We start from the raw sequence: 7,350 nt of genomic DNA on the forward strand, positions 1-7,350 counted from the left end.
TGTAGAGCCCCATTTAAAGTGGGAGGGAGGCCATAGATTTGTTCCATACACTACACTACATTCATAATTTTTTCTCACAGTGGATAAGTTCAAGTTGATGTTTATATTGGTACACTTGGATTAATCACAGTATTGGATAGTCAATTCTAGTTGAAGAATTGCTTCTTTGAAATGATATGATGTCCTACTTCATGTTGAATTATTTAAATTTGTATTGATGCCAAAATATTGGTCAATTTAATAAAAATAAAATTACCAATGTTTAATTTTGAACCTTTCTGTCTAAATTAGGTTGGATATTAGGAAAAACTATTTCACTAGGAGGGTGGTGCAGCACTGGAATGTGTTACCTAGGGAGGTGGTGGATTCTCCATCCCTAGAGGTTTTTAAGTTCCAGCTTGAGAAAGCCCTGTCTGGGATGATTTAGTTGGGGTTGGTCCTGCTTTGGGCAGTTTCGGGGGGGGGGATCCCACTATAACACCAACAGGTGGAACCAAACCTGGGCCTTCTACAGCTGAATCTCACTGAGTCTACAGAGCATACTCATTCTTTCTCTCTGTAAGTGGTGGAAGTGCCACTACATGGGACAGTGGCCCACACCCAAGAGGTGTGGGTTACACCAGCATTTCAGTCTGGCTGGTGAGTGGCTTGGGAAGGTTCCATTTGTAATAGTTTGGAAAGTGGCATTACTACTGGCTGGACAGCAAGTCTGGCTGGCCCAGCCAACTGTAATGGAGATGGCAGGGAAGAGCCTGAAGCTGCAGTTTCTGAAGGCTGGAGCAAGTGGCATGTCCATTGCTGTATAAAGCCCGAGGTGAGCAAGGTTCTGGGGTTCCCTACGTGCATAGTTTTCCAAGTAGTCCCATCACTCCCATCTATGCCTGGCACAACTGGCAGAGACAGCTGGGAATGCTGCAGCTCTTTTTGGTCATATTTCAGGAATCTCTAAGCATTTTTAATATGAACCTCATTGTCTGTGGTTTTTAACTCAGATAGAACCAGTTAATCTGGGCTAATATAAGTACGTGTCCAAGAGCAAATGTGAATGTCCTAGATTTTGTCTTGTTTGTATACAGAGTTTAACTTGAATTAAATGTAGCATTTTAATTTCATTTCTCTTTTCCCGGGCAGTGAGATATTAGTACTGTTATGGTCTTGGTCTGCTTTCTATCTATCTCTTGTAATTGACTTTATTATTTCATATTAATAGAAGTCTACTTGTATCTGGAACTTGCACTTTTCTGTAAAGAGCCAAAAAGGATGCTGATAATCGCAGGAAAGAAAAGCAGTATTGAATGGTTTCATGTCCACGTCTGTCCTGTTTCACCTTGTTCTGCTTGTGGATATAGAAATATTGCAGGCAGCATTCTTCTTAGAATTTCTTTCATTTGGATTGTATTTGAGAGTTCTTCTTTTTGGATCGGTCTGCATTTCTTCAAGGGAAGAGAGCCAAATTTGCGGTAATGTGAACAATAATTTTATCAGTTGACGTTGTGTAAAAGCCAGCAAGAGTGGGCTGTTTTTGAACAGCTGCTTCAGGCTAGAATCTTACTGTCCTTGGAGGGTAGGTACCTTTGATTGCAAAGCTGATGCACAGCCTTGGAGCATTATTGGTCTCCTCAGCTGCTCCTAGAAAACAAAGTAATTAGAAGCCATCTGCACCTGGCTGCACTCCTTTCTATCTGACAGGGACCTAGCCACATTGTGAGTGAGAGTCCTCCAGGCTCTATTACAGAAATATGCTATAAATTGGAAATAATGGCCACAATGAAACTCCAATGAGTTCAGCAAGATGAGGCCTGTCTTTAATAGGACAGACTAACAAGGACACATCATTTTGAACACTTATTTCCTGTGAAGCACTGTCTCAATGTAGAGATCAGGACTGAAGGGCAGAAAGCACCGGATAGAGTAATTCCTGGTTTGGAGGGTCTCTTTCCATTGTGTGAAGTCAAACACAGGGGCTAGCAGAGTAGAGGACAAGGAACTTGGAGACCAAAGTCAGGGTTATTCTGCAGCATGCCTTAACTATATAATGTCATCCCACTGGATATCAGAATGAGTTCAGCTTTTAAGTAATGGAAGTGATTTCTCTGTACACAAGAGCCTCATTAGAGAACCTGGCAGAATTCTCATACAATTGTAGCCCAAGATCCAGTGTGCTTCAGCAGCAGCCCTGGGAACTAATAGGTGTGGACTACAAACTGCAGCATGTTGGGAGAATTTCCTGGTTCCTGCCAGGATGTGCCCTCTTCCCCCAGCAGGGTCTCAGCAAGGACTGTGCTAGAAGCAGCACACAGGCTGCATGCTGAGAGGAGCGGCTGCTGGACTGTGATCCTGTTAAATGTTTTTTTACAGAATAAAGCCTATTCCTGGTGGTTTGTCTGAGTGGGTCTGGTCTGAGGTGCACGCGCGCGCGCACACACACACACACACGCACACACACACAATGCAGAGCACACCAAGCAGTCTCAGGCCTAGCCTCCCACAGTGGTGTAAGAAGTCTCAAGGCTTCCCCTATGCTGAATAACCTCACAATGGGCTAGTGAACAGGAGGGGTTACACAATTAATACAAATAGAAGAAAAAAATACTATAAAAATTCCTTCCTTCCTTCTGAGAGGTAGTGATCAAGTCCAGCTGAGTATCACAAAATCCTCTTTCAGCTAGACCTGGACAAAGGATTGAGAGGAAAAATACTTGAACAACTCTTCAGTAACTTTTCTAGCATGTTTAGATTCAGCCATGTTTGTCTCCCTTTTTATTTACTTGTCCACATTTGAGAAAAAACAAAGCTTGGTTTGTGTGCATGTTTGTTGAAAGTGATTTCAGGATCACAGCTAAAACTTGTTTAGAAAAACAACTGGTTTCAGCTGGAAACCGAAGCAGCATCGTGACCATCTGGGAAATTAGTATTTGTATTTTGTGAACATAGGAAACAAGCTAGGCAAAAGGGGGAAACTGAGAGGAGAATGGAAGAAATATGAATGGCAATAGCAGGGGGTGGGAGAAAGGGCATTTGGGAGGGAAGGTAAGGGATGAGAGTCTGAATGAAAAACGACAGACAAGGTCAAAAAGTACTGGGAGGACTAACTCCTCAACAGTATGGGTTCATTTCAGAGACTGCAGGAATAGGACTTTGCAGTTTCCAACTTCTGAGAGAGAGACTGGTGAGCTGAATATAGGCAGGACATCTTGGCACTGACCTCACCAAAGGGTTTAGCTCCAGGTATTGATGAATCAGCATCCACTTCAAGAGGAAAAGTGGCAATAGTGAAATATTGAAGTGATGAGACACTGAAGTGTGTTTCTCCAGATATTCCTGTACAGAAAATTTGAGCTGAGGCAACTGACTGAGGATGATACATAGATACTGGTGACCACATTCTTTCCACTTGGGTCCAAGCATGCTCAGGTGACTAGTAAATGGTTGGTGGCTAGCAGTGACTGTCGTGAATGGAGGCAGTCCGCGCTGAGAAGTTTGAAAACTCCAACAAACATTCAAGATATGTTACTTTTGAAGCAGCGGATTGAAATGTAAGCAACAGCTCCCCAAAATACAGAGCCTGTCATGCTCCACATCTTCAAATTAATAGCAGCTTTAAGGACACATTATAGGAAGCCAGGCAAAGCAGGCTAAAGACAGTAAGGCTATGACTACACAACAGCATTATTTTGAAATAACATAGTGCGCATCCACACTGCTGGCATTTATTTCAAAATAATGTCGAGCTGGAGGATTTCTTGCTCTGACTCCTGTAACCCTCATTTCATGAGGAGTAAGGGAAGTTGAAGGAAGAGTGTTCTTCCTTCGATTTCCTGCTGTGTAGACAATGTCAAAAGCCGAGTTAAGCTATTTTGATTTCAGCTACGCAATTGATGTAGCTCAAGTTGCGTAGCTTATTCCAACTTTAGCCCTGCTGTGTAGAAGTACTCAAAGAGATTCCAGTGCCTGTAGTTAGATGAGAGATTGTACAAAAATTTTGCATTGGATTCTAACGAGGCTCAAGATCTGCAGTATACCCAAGGAGAACTGGGCTCCAGAGAAGCGTTTGCCTCAAGGAACCCTGCTCCTAGCACTTCTGAAGTTTTCCCTTGTGACGGGCAGCTGAAGTATTCATTGAATATATGGCAGGGTATGGCTTTGTAGATAGCAGGTTCTGCTGTTTGAGATCTCAGATGAGTGATCTAAAGTCTGAATTTAACCAAGGAAAATAGGTTTTTTACAAACCATTATAGCTCTGAGGACAAAAGACTTCCAAAATTGACCCCAAACTTGCAGATTAAAAACAGGCGCTGAGCCAAATCCCCCTCTTGGTTTCACTGGCACAACCTCTCTGACTTCCATAGAACTGTACAGGGGAGGTGCAGAAGAGAATTTATTCCTGTGAATGATTCACTGAAAGTGTCTCACTCTCTCTTACATTTGATGGCCTAGCTATTAAATGTATTGCTCTGATAACTACTAGTGTGTATATAGGGCACCCTTAGTCCTTTTTCCCATTTCCATAAGTCAAATGGTATTAACATGGGTATGTTCACAGTCTAATTGTAGGTAATACCAACTGCACATACCTTTAGTAAAGAACATTACTCTTTTTTGTAAAACGGGGATAACTGTGTAGAGATACAGATATCTGCAGTGCTTCAGATAAAGATATAGAGCATAAGGAATTATCAATGGGATAAAGTTCAGACTGTGAGATAAAATGTATTTTTTGAGTGCACCTGACCATTTTTTCTGCACTCTTACCATTAGCCCATCTCCAATGGTAACTATTCTAACATTCCAAGACTTCCAGGAGACAGCTGCCAATTTTTAAGTCAACCGGTGACAAAAGCGCTTTCAGACTTCTCCAATATGTGTAATATCCTATTAAAGTTGCATTGACCTGAGGCACAGTATAGGCCAGTCTCAAAGTTGGGCCATTCAGAGGTTAAGGTCTGTCTCACAATTCCAAAAAGCTTATCTTCTTACCACCAACCTAAAGATGATTATATAGTTAATCTCATGGATATATTTTCTTCTATCAAGATTCCAAGCTTCTCAGTAAAGACATAGCAGTTGTTTCTGGCCTTGATAGCTTTTGAAACACTGAAGCTTCCAGAATGGTTTTTTTATGCATACAAAAGTCATTTAGGGGAGACTCATCATGGCCTGTAAAGTTGGACTCATGACATGAGACTCCTGGCTTACAGGAGTAGGAAAACAAAAAAGTGCACAATAACATGTTTTAAAAACGCCTAAAATATTTATAAAGATAGCAGCTGCAGAAACTTATGTCGCATACTAGGCACAAAGAATATTACAACAACATCAAGTTTGCAAAGTCAAGCACTCAAAAATTTGGAAATGCCACCATTAAGATTGCCTGTGCAATCTGAAGTTAGCCACATTGTGCATATGAACTATACTACAGCAGATATGGGAAAATTTGGACCCCAGGCCTGGATCAGGCCCTCCATGCATTTCTCTCTGGCCCATCCAGCTGATTAGCAAAGGTGCATAGTTACATTCCACAGCCAGCGGCGTGTGTTCAGTTGCTCCTCCACCCACATTGCGCCATCCTGCAGTAAAGCTGCTTCCAGGATTCTCCTGCTAGCTGTGCAGGAGGCTGGAGGGGAGAGGGGAGTGCTAAAGTTGGGATGTCGCTCTGCCGCTGTACCGCATCTCTGCAGAGCAGGGGTCGTAGAAGAGATACACGCTCAGCAGAGCTGCTCTAATCTGAAGCATGTGACTCCGAGGAGTGCAGAATGGGGGTGGAGGGAGACAACATAGCAGGAAAGATTTCCCTTAAAGAGACAAAGCACAATATCTCTCAGAAACGTAGCACACACACAATCTGTGTCACTGTCACACACACACAGTCTGTGCCACACACACTCTTCCATCTCTGTGCCTCAATCGGTGTCACAGTCTGTCTCTCACACACAAAGTGTCTCTCTTTCATACACACACAAACACTCTCTCTTCCTCTGTAGCCTCAATCCCATTTCTTCCACCCAAGGCTCCGCCCCTTCTGGGGCTGGAGGTACCCAGAACCAGCCTGTGACCATGTACCAACATTTATGAAGTGTCCCCCCTGCAAAAATTATTGCCCACTCCAGCTATAGTCTTTAACATCATGATCATATTCTTCTTTTCCAGAGGAAATAAGCCTGAATATGATCAGTCAGACACTTGGAGATTTCTAAAATCTCTGAGCACATGCCAACTGCAGTTTTTCAAAGATTTATATCTTGGCCAAATTTCAACAGATTTTCACAGGGGCAGGAAAAGGCATGTCCCTGACAAATATCACTCCTGCCAATTTCAAGTCCATGCTCTAACACATGGGGGCACTGGGCTTTTCAAAGAAAAGCTCCAGACGTAATAAAACAACAACATTGCAAAACCTGTTTTCCCCAGCCACATTCTTGGAAACAATTGAACTGTTTTGACTGAAATTTTCCAAAACATATCGGCCTGAGGCAGACATCTGGCATGGAAAATTTCTGGCCAAACAGCTAAATTAGCAGAGTTATAAATAACTGAAAATCGGGTTTAATAATGTGAAGTGGGCAGCCTTAGTAACAGGCACTGCTATCAGCCCCACCTATAATACATGCGGTTATCGTCTGGTGTAAAAGATTTATTAAAATGGTTTTGTAATGACCTGCAGAACCCATGGGTAGCACTGACACTCATGAGTAGTTACACATTTCTACAGACACTACAAGTAGGGATGCTTAGTCAGATGATACAGGGTGAAATATCAGGTATGTGAATACTCCACTCAGGTTAATGGAATTGTCTTCATACAGGATTGGGATTTTAATGCATAATGTAAGTAGTGGTCTACAGGAGTAAAACAACAGGAAATAGAAAATATGTAAGCTATACATCAGCCAAAGAGATCCCTGCTTATTTTCTATAATTATAAAATAATAGAATTATAGAACACTCGAACTGGAAGGGACCTCAAGAGGTTGAGTCCAGTCCCCTGCCTTCACGGCAGGACCAAACACCATCTAGACCAGGGCTACTCAACTTTGGGGGGCCGCAATGATTCCCACAGTACATGCAAATATATGCAAATATCTATGCAAATATATGCAAATATACATGCAAATAGCTTCTTTCATACTGACAGGCATGAATAAATATAGTAGCCCAGTGTCTGTGAGTCTGTAACGCTGAAATGCTGGCTGTTCCCTCTGGGCGGCGCTGTTGCCTGAAATGCTGGCTGTTCTCTCTGGGTGGAGCTGTTGCTGAAATGCTGGCTGTTCTCTCTGGGTGGAGCTGTTGCTGAAATGCTGGCTGTTCTCTCTGGGTGGAGCTGTTGCCTGAAATGCTGGCTGTTCTCTCTGG

This window comes from Pelodiscus sinensis, chromosome 2 (assembly GCF_049634645.1).
Source record: "Pelodiscus sinensis isolate JC-2024 chromosome 2, ASM4963464v1, whole genome shotgun sequence".
In the NCBI taxonomy this organism is placed as follows: Eukaryota; Metazoa; Chordata; order Testudines; family Trionychidae; genus Pelodiscus; species Pelodiscus sinensis.